Below are 15,880 nucleotides of genomic sequence, written 5' to 3' on the forward strand. Positions count from 1 at the left end.
AGGGGTCGTAAAGGGGTGAACTGGTAATCCTTTCCTCCCCTTTTCTGATTGGTCAGGGGTTAAAACCACCTGTCCTTCAAGGTTCCTGTCATGTTGCTGTTCGGCACGTTACAGGGTAAGGGGGGGGGGGGGGGGGAGTTTCCTGGTCCCACGCCCTGGAAGATTGGGCGTGAGCACCGGGGAAATTCCCCCGCCATAGAGTACGTCACTGAGCGCGTCTCTATTTGTAAGATTTCCGTGGGTTGTTCAGGTCCATGTTATGGATCTGTTTCAGGGAGTTGTCAGAGCTCCTCCTCACGAAGCTCCTCCTCAGGGAGAAGTGGCTTCTGTGAGTTCGGACTCTCCTTCCCAGTGAGGGAGCCTCCTCAGAGTTCAAAGCCTCCTCCTCAGATTGTCAAGGTGAGTAGAACTTCAAACAACGAGTTCTGCTCTATTGTGTGTGTATTCGATTCAATTCGATTATTGAGTGTGTATTGGTTCAGTGCCTCCTCCTCGGAGAGCTCTAACCCAAGTGTTACATAGCTCAATGTTGCAATATATTCTTTTCAATCTATACAGCTCGCGTGGGAAGTCTCTCTGGGGATTTCCGTCTCCTCCCTGTGGCGAGGGTGGCGGGATGTAAAAATGTAATCAATTTTTACCCTCAGCTGCGTCACGTGGGATTTATGTCAGTCTGTGTTTCTTTCTTTTTTAAATAAAAAGAGGAAAGAACATGAAGCACGACGGCTCCGTGTCGTTCTCCCAGGCGACTTGGAGGAACAATGTCTGGTGTCTTGCTAGACTATCCATTGATGTGTTTGGGTCTCGACGCGTACATAGTGCTGGCTCGGGGTGTTTCTGTTAAGAATCACGCAGGGGGCTAAGTACGCCTTGGTTGCTCGTTATTAAAACAGCGTTTTTATAGGGCAACTGGGATGGAGTTTTGTCTCTTCCAAGCGCCAGTTTACTAGGTTGTCTCGATGAATTCTCGTTCATATCTGGGGGATGTTAACGGAATAGATCAGAACATAGGTAGAGGGGTCTCACGCCCTTGGGGTGGGCCACTGAGCGCGGTACAAATGGGACCGTCTGGGTGGTGCCCTCTTTTCATTAGATCGACACGCATACCTACCCCCTCTTCTGGAGTGGGCATGTCGGCGTGGTTAGGGCACAGGGCTGGTTCTGGTCGCGCTGGTCCAGGTCAGTTAACCCGTTGTCCGCTGGGGATGCAGATCTGCTGTTCTGGTACCCTGAGGGACTTGTGCTTTTTTCGGGGGGAAAAATGCCGGGTCGGCCCGGGTGTCACAGGGTTAGGCGTTATGGAGACCCTTTGTTGGGTACACGTTGTACCTGGCACTATCCTAAGGGGCTGGTTCTCCTTTCTTTCGCTCCTCTCTCACGCATGGCGAAGAGGGGGCTGTTGGGGTGGTCTTCTGGACCTCCTCTGGTAACCCTGTGTGCTTCCCGAGCCGCCGGGCCCGGTCCGAAGTAATGTTTCGTTGAAACCGTAGGCCTGGGATAACCCTTTTTTCTTGAGGGGTTATAGGAACAACCACCGTATGTGGTACCAAGAGGGCGGTTGATTCCCTGGTGTGTTGGAGCAGAGTCAACTCCCGGGTTACCCGGTTGAGTGTGCCCCTGCACGTTTATGCCGTCTGCCAATCGTGTCAGCCTTCTCTGCCTCGACCCCTCTGGGTGGGTTTTTTTTTATGGAGGCTTTGTCATGGTGCGCAACAATGCCAGCATATGCCCCTTCCGCCGGGGGGCTGTTTTCAGTTGACCCCTTTGGCGCCTGTCTCGTCCGCAGTGCTCCAGGCTCGGGTCTACAGCCTGCTGCCTGGTTTCCCCGGTGCGCTGCCTGCTTCCGTTGGTTAACCTTTTGAGTGCTTTACGGCCATGCTGACTGCCTGTGTTGCAGGGTCAGTGTGCCAGGCGGTGTACTATTGGGGGGAAAGGGCCCGTTCTTGGAGGGCCCTGTCCGAATACGCTGGCGATGTGGGGGGCGGTGTCACTAAGTGAACGCCTGGTGGGGTCTTGATGCCTGGCGTCATTGACCTCTCCGGGCCCCCTTTTTCCAGGGGATCCAGTCCCTTCAGTGGGTCTGGGTCTTCCTTCGCGCTCCGCTGCTACGGCCTTGCCACGGAGTTGAGTTTGCTCTTGACCCTGTGATTTTGGGGGCAGTAACAAGGGTTGTTCCTTCCGTTCGTTCCCTGGTGGCATGCGGGTTGTGCGTAGTCGTGGGGTCAAGCCACGATCTGCTCACCCTGTGCGTTGAGTTGCTTGAGTTCCTCTTCGCACGGTCGGATCCGTCTCCCTCCCGTCCTCCAATAGGGAGGGTATCCCTCCATTAGGGAGGGTCGGGGGGCTCGGTCCTCCCCGGTCTGATGGTTGTGGGGGGCCTCAGCGGGGTACATTTGTCGAGCTTCTGGCTTCCGCTCAGCTCCTCTTGTGCAGACTGACGCTGAGCGGAGGCCAGAATGAAATAGAACATAAGGTTATGTATATAACCAAGTTCTATGAATTCTGGTGATGCTCAGCGTCAGGACGGCGCTGCGGCCCTTGATCTCGCCTTGTGGTGAAAGTTTGGGAAGGAGGCGAGTAGGTGACCACACACCTGCTTATGAAGTTAAGCGGATAGGGGTGTGGCCAGACGAATGTTGGTATGTAAAGGTACATTGTGGAATTTTTTATTCAGTGCTCGTGCACGAAGTGAAGTGCGTGCAGACTGACGCTGAGCGTCACCAGAATTCATAGAACTTGGTTATATACATAACCTTACGTTAACCCTGTTAGATGTTCCGATAATTCCAGTGAGTGATGGCTACACCGATAGTGTCCTGCATTGTGTTTATTTGATGACCCCTCTTTCGTGCTCACAGAAACATCTGGTTATCCCCGGGCAGAATGAACACCTCTCACACGGTGCAGTTGACAGTTATCAGGAAGAACGTTTATTCAACCAAACAGGAGAGTTTCACAGGAATGATGTGGGTTCCTTGACAGTCTCGACAGTTTTGTGCAATAAAGTCCATTGATAAAAGTCCATTAATAAAAGTCCATTGATCAGATTCTCCTGCTTCGCTCTCTCTCTCGTTCCGTTGCTCATTCAACTGGAGACAATTCACCCTCTGCTCTCCTCCATCCGTTATCTTAAGGAATGCATATTATGACTCCCAGAGCCAGGTCGCCTAGCAACCTGCCCCATAATTCGCCCTAGTTACCGCTCCGAGAGAGAGAGAGGTCATGACAGAGACACCTCACCTCTGCCAGTCTAGGAGTGTTGTTGACATCATTAATTCGTATTATAATCACAGACGAATCACCATAATTCTTAAACCCTTTCACTACCACACTACAGATGGTTTATATATTAACTATTTTAAGCCTATCGGCCCCTCCTGGAGCCCATTTACCTCTGCTGCTTCTCTTTACCGTAACTCTTGGAGTATTTACCACTGCTGCTTCTCTTTACCGTAACTCTTGGAGTATTTACCACTGCTGCTTCTCTTTACCGTAACTCTTGGAGTATTTACCACTGCTGCTTCTCTTTACCGTAACTCTTGGAGTATTTACCACTGCTGCTTCTCTTTACCGTAACTCTTGGAGTATTTACCTCTGCTGCTTCTCTTTACCGTAACTCTTGGAGTATTTACCACTGCTGATTTTTTCGCCATGTTATTCATAATTCCCTCACGGAGCCTGGTCTGATGCAGTGGGAGCATGCACAACTCTGCAACGCTTCAATACTGCCGCCTGGTGGATGATCGGCGAGTTGCAACCGGAATTGGATCTCTTGTGATCCCGGTGCATCTGACAAATGCGTCCGGCACTCGCATATTGTTGCGTGACTGTAGACACACGTCCGTGTGTAGCGATCGCTGCCATAACGCAATAATCGATACGATTTGGCCGTTTATTATGATGATACAAACCGGAAATGGATTTTGGAGATCGCCGTCAAATAAGTGGGATCTTTCTCGTCCAGTCTCATCGGCGAACGGTAAGAGGACGCTGACGTTACTTTCAGCCTGTTTGTTTATTATTATCAATGCAAACCGCTCTGATCAATATATCATCATCATCATCATCATCATCATTTATTTATTCGTACATGGAATTACCACAGTCCAACAGTACATATTCATATAATTCACCAAAAATACCATGGCCGAAAGGAACAGGAAGAAGAAAAAATCTTATATATACCTGCCCCTACACACACACAACACACCGATAGACATATTGTGTAAAACCAAACAGAATATACCCATTTGCAAAAAAAAATAAAAATTTAACATCAACACAACCAAATTAAATCAACATAAATAAACCCATTTTGTCTATCTATCAGTCAAACTACATATTTAGGTTCATTCATTTACACACACACACACACACACACACCCACACACACACACTTATATAATGTATTATACTTCTATATACTATCTAATTTCTATTTTATTATAATATAACTAAATCATACTATTTATTCTACACCATATTGGTACAGTATTATACAATATTTTAATATATTATTATTCTATGTTACGCTGCTATATACTATATTACTATACTCATACTGGCCTACACTACAACTCTATGCTACGTCATCCTGACACGCTAAACTGCAATATTATACTAAACTGTGCTATACTGTCTATGTATCTTTTCTTTGCACAACCTTTTGAAGTGAAATATATTATTGGAACTCTTTTCATCGTTCTGCAAGGAGTTCCATAGTTTGATACCTATAACTGAGGTGCACCTTTGTTTTAAGGTTGTTCGTGCAAATTGGTGTTTAAAATTTAATTTCCTTCTGCTGTCATCTGGACAGGGAACGAACAACCTCTGTATATTTGCTGGTAATACTCTGCATTTTGCTCTAAACAAAACTAATAAAGTCTGTATTTCAGCTAACTCTTTAAGTTTCAATAGTCTGGATTTAATAAATAATTCGTTGGTATGTTCTCTTGAATCTACATTGTGAACTATTCTTACTGCTCTCTTCTGTAATATAAATAATGGCTTTATGTTGCTTTCATACGTGTTACCCCACACTTCCACACAGTAACTCAAATATGGTAAGATGAGTGAACAATATAATATTCGCATAGAATTATAATCAAGCACATTCTTTGCCTTGTTCAAAACAAAAACACTCTTGGCTACCTTATTTTTTATGTACATTATATGTGGCTTCCATGTCAATTTCTCATCCAACATAACACCCAAAATTTTTAACTCAGATACTCTTTCAATATTAACTCCGTCAATACATAATGCCACATTGTCCTTCTTTCGATTAGTAAATATCAGAAATTTCGTTTTTTCCAAATTTAGGGATAGCTTATTGTTATCAAACCATATCTTAAGTTTACACATTTCATTTACAATGTCATCTGCAAATTTTTTAAGGTATTTTCCTGAACTGAAGAAATTTGTATCGTCAGCAAATAAAACAAATTGCAATATGTTTGACACTTCACATATATCATTAATATATAAAATAAAAAGTTTGGGCCCCAGGACCGAACCTTGAGGGACACCACATTCAATATTCATACATTCAGATGTGTAACCAGAGAGTTGTACATATTGTTGTCTATTTTCAAGATAGCTACTTAACCAGTTCATCGCCACCCCTCTCACACCGTATGTTTGTAATTTAGAAATTAAAATGTGATGATCTATCGTATCGAATGCTTTTTTTAAGTCAATAAACACCCCTATTGTGTAATTCCTCTCATCTACTGCTGTGGTTATTTCTTCATATATATTCATTAAGGCTAAGGCTGTTGATCGATTTGCCCTGAATCCATACTGACTCTCACTCAGCAGGTTATTCTTTTCAATAAAACTATCTAATTTATGAGCAAACACTTTTTCAAGAATCTTGGAAAATTGTGAAAGCAAAGACACTGGTCTGTAGTTGGTAAAGCTGTGTTTGTCCCCAGATTTAAATAGAGGAATAACCTTTGCTATTTTCATTCTGTCTGGAAAGGTGCCTGTTTGAAAGGAAAGATTAAAAACATGACACAGGGGGTTAATTATACAATCAATGGTCTTCTTCACAATTATCATGTCAATTCCATCACTGTCAGTTGATGTCTTATTTTTTGAATTTAATGCTATTTCTATAATTTGTCTTTCACTCACATGTCCTAGAAACATAGACTGCAACACTTTACTTTCCCCTGTCCAGTCTTTATTTGCTTTCCCTTCATTATGACTTTGGATATTCTTAGCAAGGTTTGGGCCTACATTTACAAAAAATGAATTAAATTCATTTACCACTTCATTCACGTTTTTAATAACCGTATTGTTGTCATTAATGAAGTAATTGGGTAAATCTGCAGATACAGCTTTGCTTCCAATGACATTTCGTAAAATCTTCCAAGTTTCTTTGATATTATTTATATTTCCCTTTAAGACATTATTATAGTGTTCTTTCTTTGCATTTCTAATTATAGTAGTTAATTTATTTTTGTAAGCTTTATATTGATTTTCAGCCTTTTTTGTTCTTAATTTGATAAAATCTCTATAGTTTGTTTTTCTTTTTACTTGCATTTTGTAAACCCTTTGTCATCCAGGGTTTTATTTTATAATTACATTTTTGCTTCCGTACTACCATTGGACAGTGTTCTTCATACAGCGACAAGTAAATGTCCAAAAATGCCTCATATGCAGCATTTACTTCTTCCACATAAACCCCTTTCCACTCCTCATTAACCAGATCATTCCTGAACTTGGCTATTGTGTCATCAGTTCTTACCCTTGTGTATCTAAGGGAGTTTTCTTCCTTCTTTGTCTTAATTTGACAGTCATATATTACAAATATAGGTAAGTGGTCACTAATATCATTTATCACAAGTCCGCTTTTACTATTGTTCTCCAAAGTGTTTATAAAAATATTGTCAATTAATGTAGCACAAGTTGAGGTTACTCTACTGGGTTTTGTGATCAGTGGGTAGAACCCTCTGCCGTATAGAGCATCCACAAAATCTGACGTGCAGTGATTAGATTGCTTTAAGAGATCAATGTTAAAGTCTCCACAAATCAGACATGTTTTGCTCTCATTTAACCCATTCAATAACTCTTCCAAACTGTCTTTAAATGATTCTATGCTTGACCCTGGTGTTCTGTATACACAAGTAACAACAATATTCTTCACCTTATCCATTTCAATTTCCACAGTTATACCTTCCATTAAGTCATCGATTACTATACTTTGCACTTGTTTACATTTCAAGTCACTGTCCACATACAGGGCCACGCCCCCTCCCCTTTTGTTGTTTCTATCCAGGTGATACAGCTCATAACCCTCCAAGTGAAAATCAGCACAATTATCCTGCTTTAACCACGTTTCAGATAATGCTATAACTGAAAATCTATTATTAAATGTTTTTAAGTATTCATTAATCTTGGTGAAATTCGCATAAAGGCTTCTACAATTTAGGTGTATCAACGAAAACCTATTTTCTGGTTTAACAATGTCATTAAGCTGTTCATCTGTATAATATTTACAGGTATTATTAATTGCATTAAACACATGGGTCTCAGGATCAACATCATATTCAAAATCATATATTTCTTCCGTATCCGACATTGTGGTTATGTACTTGATTTCCGGGCTCCAGTGAGCCTACTTTTTTAAAGTCACCCATGTATGTATCTCCAAATACAATTCCACCCAAGTTGACCATACCATACAGCTGGCCAACATGAGCCCTTGGCTGCCCAAGACACATCTCCATAGTCCATGCTGTAGTTGTCCACAATGCCTCTCCACAAAAGTAGTCCATGCCATAACTGTCCGTGGAAAATATATACACACCCAGATCCAAAATTGAAAACAATAGTCCATGATTGTCCATAGTCGAGCAAAAAGTAATTCAAGTTCTCTCTTTCAGTCTGTAGTATCCATGCATTCAACATGCGGTAGGAAACAGAATCCCAGTCAAAAAAAATAAAATGGAATCCCAATAGACAGTATCGATAAAAAATAATCCATGATATCTCTTTCAGACCATAGGTTCTATGCCAACCAAAGAATGCCATAAAGTTGAAAATGAAAAAGCCAAAAAAACAAAGAACAAAAAAACATAAAAAAAAACATATCTTCCACATGTCCAGACAGAAAACATCTTGGCCATACAGGCCTACCAGAAAAAACTCAGTCAATAAGGTAAACAGCATGAATGAAATCAAAGTCATCGGTCCCAAAAAATATATATTTAGGCATTGTCACTTGTATTGCTCCAGATCATTCAGATTTCGTACCGCAACCACCCTGGCTTGCTCTGGTGGTCCGTTTAACTTTATAAATACTTTTCCATTTCTTGACCAGGGCCCTGTTTCATGTACGTGGTTCAACTAAGTCGATCAAGATGTCCATTATCCAGCTTCAGTTAACCCGATGTTCGAAGCCGGGATTTTCCTGTTTCACAAAGGTGGATTCAGTCTCGTTAACTCAAGCCAGACTTGCGAGTCAGGCTAAATGCGCGCGGCCGTTTTAGGTGAAAAGCCAGCACGTATCGATGGCAGAGATCCTGATTCTCAACGGCATTGATTGATTAATTGATTTAAGACTTTATTGACAGATTGCAATACGGCTCAATCGCCTCGCCGACAAGTTAAATGCGTTATCTATAGGCTAATTCTAAGTCCCTCATTACCTCAATCAATCAGATTATATTTCTTTAAACTTGCCTGCTGGATTGAATAATCAAATGAGATCTTGCTAGCGAAAATTATTAGTTAACTGTTATACAGAATTACGATACGGCTCTCTTCCCATTGATTGATGTATAGTCAATCTTTTACTTATCTTCTCTGTGGTGTAACGGGTTCTTCTTTTGACTTTCACACGGACGACCGGGGTTCAAGACCCTAGTCTTTTCCTTCTTTTTGCAATATAGGAATAATTCAATTCGGTGCACGTTGAGAGCTATATAAAGAATGACATCCTCAATGCATGTAGATTTATAATATTTTAACTTAAAACCAGGCTACTTTGGCGTATAATCATTAATATTATATTCAAAAAAATCATATTGGAAACACCGGGATTTGAACCCCGGTCGCTGGATTGGCAGGCTTGAGCACTACCGCTGGGCCACTGGGCCAGATGGGATAAATTCATTGTTTATACATTAATGAACGAGAGACCCGTGTTTAGAATATCCTTTGTTTTGAATGAAGTTTATCTCTTTATCCTCATTCATTAATGTGACGTCAACGGCTCATTCAATTTCTCAAATCCGTCAAACAGCGCATCTCATCAGACATCTTAATCCCAGTTACAATTAAAATAACCACATCATGTGTACATCGCACGAGCGAGCGCCACCGTCGCCACGGTATATATAACGTGCATTATTTAGGACAAAGTGAATTTAATATCAGCATTTTGGGTCTATTTTACATTTTAAAAGCCCCCTCTGGAAGAATGGAGCACAAAAACGTAATTCAGAATGGTATAATGCAGATCGTAGACTGTGGGAATAGTTTCAGGAAACGGGCTGTCACTTCTTTGCGGGGGCGTGGCGATAGTTCAGGCTAACTTGAACTTGAACTCTGCTTTCGACCAGGCTCAAACTTTTGGATATGTTGTCATGGTGATTTGGAAAATCCAGGTACATGAAACCGGAAAGTCCGGCTAACCCAGTTATCCAGCTAAAGTTATCCGGCTAACTCAGTTATCCAGGTACAAGAAACAGGGCCCTGGTTGCTTGGATCTTGTTTTGCTTTCTGAGGGCACGGCCATACCAAGCTATTTCAGAATTCTTCTTTGTTAGGTGCTCGTTTATATACACTCCAGTATCTCTAAGGTTTTTGGATTGTCTCAACACTTCAACCTTATGCTTTCGATTTGCAAGCTTGACAACAATCGTGGTCTTGGTGTTTTTTTTGTCCTTGCTTGGGAGAATGTGACAAGCCGAGATGTGCTGGCTCTCTAAGGGAATGTTCTTACTTCTCATGTATTGAACCACTTGCTGCTCTACTGTATACAGTTCCTCAGGTGGTGCATCCTCACCTTGTCGGTCACCGGCTGTTGCTCTGGCATAGCTGCGATGTTTGATTTCCAGCCCAGTGATGATAAGGTCATCAGCACGAGAGTACTGCTCCAAGTCGTCAATCCTTTGTTCCATCAGTTCGATCTTCTGGTCCCTTTGGTTTGATTGATTGAATTGATTGAAAAGTTTATTAACAGATTGCAGAATGGGTACAGTACAGTACAGCTCAATACATACAATTGTTAAGGGGATGCAGACCAGAGAAAGACTTTCGTCTTGTTTACATCAGGGTCCCCCATTTATAAATTCATCATAACATATATGACATACATGACATACAGATAGACAGTACTGCTACATCTATACATTTATGACATATCAGATTTGCAAATACAGTACTGTTTGTGATACAAAAGTGTCCAGAAAAGGAGTGTATATACATTTGGCGTAGAAACTGTACATTGGAGGAGGTTGGTTGGGTGGGGTGGGGTTGGGTCGGTTGGGTGAGGGCTGTACATTGGAGGTGGGGGGGGGGTTGGGTAGGGGACACACACACATTTTACACTGTACATTGGAATATTGACAAAGCCTTACTTGGTCATTTACTGTACAACTAGGTTAGGACATTTGTAGGGGCCAGTTTCGAATTGCAGTCTCACGTAGGTGTTTTTTTAGAGTGTTTTTGAAAGTGGGTAGTGATTCACATTCCTTTACAGCTTTAGGTAGGGCGTTCCACATTGATGTGGCATAATTGCGAAACGTGTTTAGTCCCTTGTTTGAGCCGAATCTGGGTTTTACATGATTGTTGATTGTGGCCTTCAACTCACGAACCTCCTTCATTAGTTTCATGATGTCACCATGTTGTTTTACCACTTTGCTGATCTCCTCAGACATAAAATTTAGTGATTTTTTAAATTCTTCAAATTCCTCTGCCAGTTTTTTTATCGTCATAGTCATCTTTGCTCCAGCCGGTCACAAGTAGACAAAGAAAAAGGCTTATTGAGATGCTACTATGTTTCAAACCACCATGTGCTGCTCCCAGGCCTTTAACAATGTCCTTGTTCAAAATACACCAACTTGCAAAGATTTACCCAAAAACTGGAAATAAACATTACTTTGCCATCAGTGGTGATTTAATTCTGTATGGATGGCACTGTATTTTGGTGATTTCTAAAGGATTGTAAAGTATTTCAGGAAACCCTGAGCAGAGGAAAGGTAGTGGCGGCCATCTTGCTTTCCAAAATGGCCGAAGTGGATCCGAATGGTTCATCCGTGCATGATAAGTCATAACGTTTAGATCATGTACAGTTGAAATTTTTTATATAGCGTGGATCGGCAACAAACGGCAGTTGATGATCTATATATGCGTTTATGCCTATATCTCACGTTCTAGGAATTACTGCAGAAAACGATAAAAACATATTTATATTCTAGACGGTATTTTCGTATGAATGAAAAAGTATAACGTTCCCACATCCTGAACGATAGATAATCGATGTTGAATGGGCCATAGTAATGTCAATTTAGCAATACAATTAAAAAAGTTATAGCCCTGCAAAGAAGGTGAACATCTCCATAGACTTAAAGTGGTGGCAGAGAGTGGTATAAGATGCTCAAATTGCGTGGCAGGGAATGTGTTAACTGAGATGAATATATCCACAGTCACATTACTCTTAACTGAGATGAATATATCCACAGTCACATTACTCTTAACTGAGATGAATATATCCACAGTCACATTACTCTGAACTGAGATGAATATGTCCACAGTCACATTACTCTGAACTGAGATGAATATATCCACAGTCACATTACTCTTCTTAACTGAGATGAATATATCCACAGTCACATTACTCTGAACTGAACTGCTCCCACAGTGTCTTCCAGCAGTAGAGTGGCAGTGTGTGGGGCGGGGGAGGGCTTTTTGAGCCCAGACAGGCAGCTTCCCAATTCCCAATTGCTGCAACACAGGTCAGTAAACAGCCTGGCACGTAACATGCCCAATGCCCACCCTTAAAGATGGTTGCCCAGGAGGCAACCACCACAAAACATAGCATCTGAAACACAAAACAATCATTAATACAACATTCAACTATACAAAATATTTTTTCCACTTTTTTTCCTCTCCATTTTCACTCTTTTTTCCGTTCTCTTTCTCTTTCAAAAATCAAAAAAAAGTGGATTCCATGTTTAAATACAGAAGTGGATTCCATGTTTAAATACAGAAGTGGATTCCATGTTTAAATACAGAAGTGGATTCCATGTTTAAATACAGAAGTGGATTCCATGTTTAAATACAGAAGTGGATTTTATGTTTAAATACAGAAGTGGATTCCATGTTTAAATACAGAAGTGGATTTCATGATACAGAAGTGGATTTCATGTTTAAAATACACAAGTGGATTTCATGTTTAAATACAGAAGTGGATTCCATGTTTAAATACAGAAGTGGATTCCATGTTTACATACAGAAGTGGATTCCATGTTTAAATACAGAAGTGGATTTCATGTTTAAATACAGAAGTGGATTCCATGTTTAAATCCAGATCAGGCTCTATTGGTCCGTTCTGTTCTTGAAGCAGGATGTTACGGTGGGTGGCGAGGGAAGGTGTGTAGAACCCAAATGGGGGTCCGCCAGTGGGCACAGGGGGTCCGCCAGACCACAGATGATTTGAGTTTTTTTTTTTTTTTTTTTATAATTTTTTTTCAGAGAAATATTTAATTTGCATATTTTTATCATCAGAAGCATGAATAGTCTCTCCACTACAATAAAAGAATAAGATAAATAAATAAACATCTAGACATGATTTTTGAACGTTAACAGTAGGCTACCGGGTAGCTGCTAAAACGCGAATCAGTTGACTGTATCACTTTCTGTAGCTAGCCTAGCACGCTAGTTAACTTTCTCGGCTCGTCTGCAGTCAGCCGCCAGAGGCGAAAATGTGTGACAAACGAAAAGGAGATGACGGCAGCTCATCTGCAAAAAAAGTTAGGACCTACAGCAATCGCGAAAATTACATCACCATGGGCTTCACTGAGGGACCAGACAAACGACCTGAGTGTGTGATTTGTGGAGAAAAGTTGGCAAACTCGAGCCTGAAGCCCAGCAAGCTGAAGAGACCAGCGTTTCCGTTAGCCGGTAATTACCGGTATTTGACCGGCAAAATCTGTTGAAGTCCGACATATTTAATCTCTCCGGTCTTAATGTCCGGTGAAAATAATGCCCTCTAAGCACAATTTGATTATTTGAATTGTATTAAAATAGGCTAAAATTAAATAGCCTATGCGATGAACGAAACAATCATTACATTTGTTTCATCGTTGCTTCACCAAGCAGGTATAATAATGTTGTCAGCGAGAGCTTAGTGCTGGGTTTTGCGAGTGCATGTGTAGCTGCAGAGCCGGAGCAGCAGCAGCACAGTGCAGTACTCCAATTCAGCCATTGGCAATTCAGCTGTTGGGTGCACATGCTGTTGAGCGTGCTGTTGAGCGGTCCCCAGATAGAGCCAAAAAACAGCTGAATCTGCTGCCATACTCTTTGCAAATAAGTCGTTGCGAGGTGGAGAGAGTCATCACGCAAACCCACGATAATGTTGCCGTCTCTCTCTGCCAAATTTCTCAGTTCTTCGCTTGATATAATTAATACAAATGTCCAATATAACGGAATTCGTTAGCTCATAAAAATGTGATTATAACAGACTGCTGTTTAATAATGTCGGGCGACTGCCCACAGACACCTATTTGATTTAAAGTCTGCAGCAGCACGGAGTCTCTGGACTTATTTTATTTGGAATATAATGATTGTATACGCAAACGTAGCCTAGTTTTAAGTTAAAATATTATAAATCTACATGCCTTGAGGATGTCAATTATTTTTAAGCTCAATAAACTCTGACCGGAATTTCTCTCATTTGACCGGTAGATTTAAATCTACCGGACCCTGAGACCGGCAACAATTTTTTCTAACGGAAACCCTGGAAGAGACATCAGGCGTCTAAGCACCCAGAAACCGTTGGGAAGGATCCAGACTTTTTTTGGAGGAAAGAACAGTCTCTCAAGGCGAACAAGCCTGTTGATGTTAGAGTAGCGTGGAGCAGGGGTGGCAGTGATTTACAGAAGGCTACCGAAGCCTCCTTTGAGTGTTCGCTTTTAATTGCAAAAGCAAAGAAACCGCACAATATTGGCGAGCAGCTCATCAAACCAGCCTGCATCAAAATGGTTTAGAAACTGTGCGGCCCACAGGTGGCAGATAAACTAAAATCAGTACCACTCTCGAACAATGTAGTGAAAGACCGAATTGATAAGATGTCAAGTGATTGCGAGCAGCAGCTGTCGGAAAAGCATAGAAAGGGTCCATTTGCCATACAACTTGATGAAACTACAACTGTCGCAGTCGAGGCTGTGCTCATCGTTTATGTGCAATATATCGAAAATGAGGATCTGAAGCAGGACATTCTCATGTCAGTCAACCTTACTACCACCACTCGAGGTGAGGATATTTTTACTGCAGTGGATTCTTACTTCATTCAACATAAATGCAAACCATTCACCATTAGGGCCTGATTTGAGAGGATTAATACAGGATTTGAATATTGGCCAACATTTTTAAATACATATGGTGCAAGATTAGATTTGTTGATTGAAGGCACAAGTCAAAGAAGCACATTTTCTGTTTTGTTTAAATAAATGCCCCTGGCCATTGTCCAGCGGGGAGCTAAAGCTGTTTGACTGTGTGTTTGATTATTTGTACAACCATATTGCACCTTCTACCTACCCCTGTCTGCTACCTTTGTTACATTGGAGAATGCGGGCACCGCAATATGTTTGTACAATAATCAAACATTGTTAAAAGCTGCATGGACAAATAGTAAACAGACTTGATTTTGAAAAAAAATTAAAAAACAATAAACAGCATGGAGAACCTGGTGATACAGCTGTTAAAGGCCAATGAGGAGCAGAAGACTATGCACCGGGAGATCCTGGCAGAACAAAGGCAGCAGAATGCTCTCATGTATGCAGAGATGAAGAAAGGCCCTACCCATCACAGTGGAGCTGGGGGTCAACCCAACCCGAGCAGGTTTATCCCCAAGATGACTGAAAATGATGATGTGGAAGCCTATTTTCTGGCATTTGAATGAACAGCCACCAGGGAGGGGTGGGCTGAGGACACCTGGGCAGATCTCATTGGACCTTTTCTCACCGGGCCTGCGCAGCATGCCTATCTTGACCTCTCCCCTGAACAAGCTAAGGTATATACCCATCTGAAAAAGGAGACTTTGGCTAGGTATGGTTACAGCCTGCATGCTCGAGCTCAAAGATTTCATGAGTGGAAATACACCCCAGAGATGTCTGCCAGAGCCCAGCTGTATGACCTAGCTCGTTTGGGCAAATCCTGGCTGACTAATGACCCAGAGGGGGTGAGTGTGTTGGAGAGAGTGGTTATGGACAAATTTATCCGTACATTACCCTATGATGCCAAGAAAATGGTGAGCCATGGTAACCCAACCGGGATTGATGATCTGGTCAATCTTGTTGAAAGCCACCAGGTCACAATTGAACTGCTAAAGTCAGGAAGGACTGAGCGACCAGAGGCTGGGAAAAACAGGAAAGTCCCAGAGAAGGCCAGAGTGTGGGAAAAAGAACCAGAGCGAGAAGACCAGGTGCTGAGACGCAGACGGTTCCCAGTGCTTGGGGATAGGAGGAGGTGCTTTGAGTGTGGAGAGGTGGGACACCTCACCTGGGACTGCCCCACAAGGGATGAATCCATGCCTACTGCGGCCTCGGCTGGTGGAGGCTCAGGGAGGCCTTGCCACCTACTGGACTCCTGTTGGGCCACCGAATGCTCCCCTCCCCACATGGTGCCAGTAAAAATAAATGGAAAG

Source organism: Notolepis coatsorum (genome assembly GCF_963971535.1).
Source record: "Notolepis coatsorum genome assembly, chromosome: 12".
Taxonomy (NCBI): Eukaryota; Metazoa; Chordata; class Actinopteri; order Aulopiformes; family Paralepididae; genus Notolepis; species Notolepis coatsorum.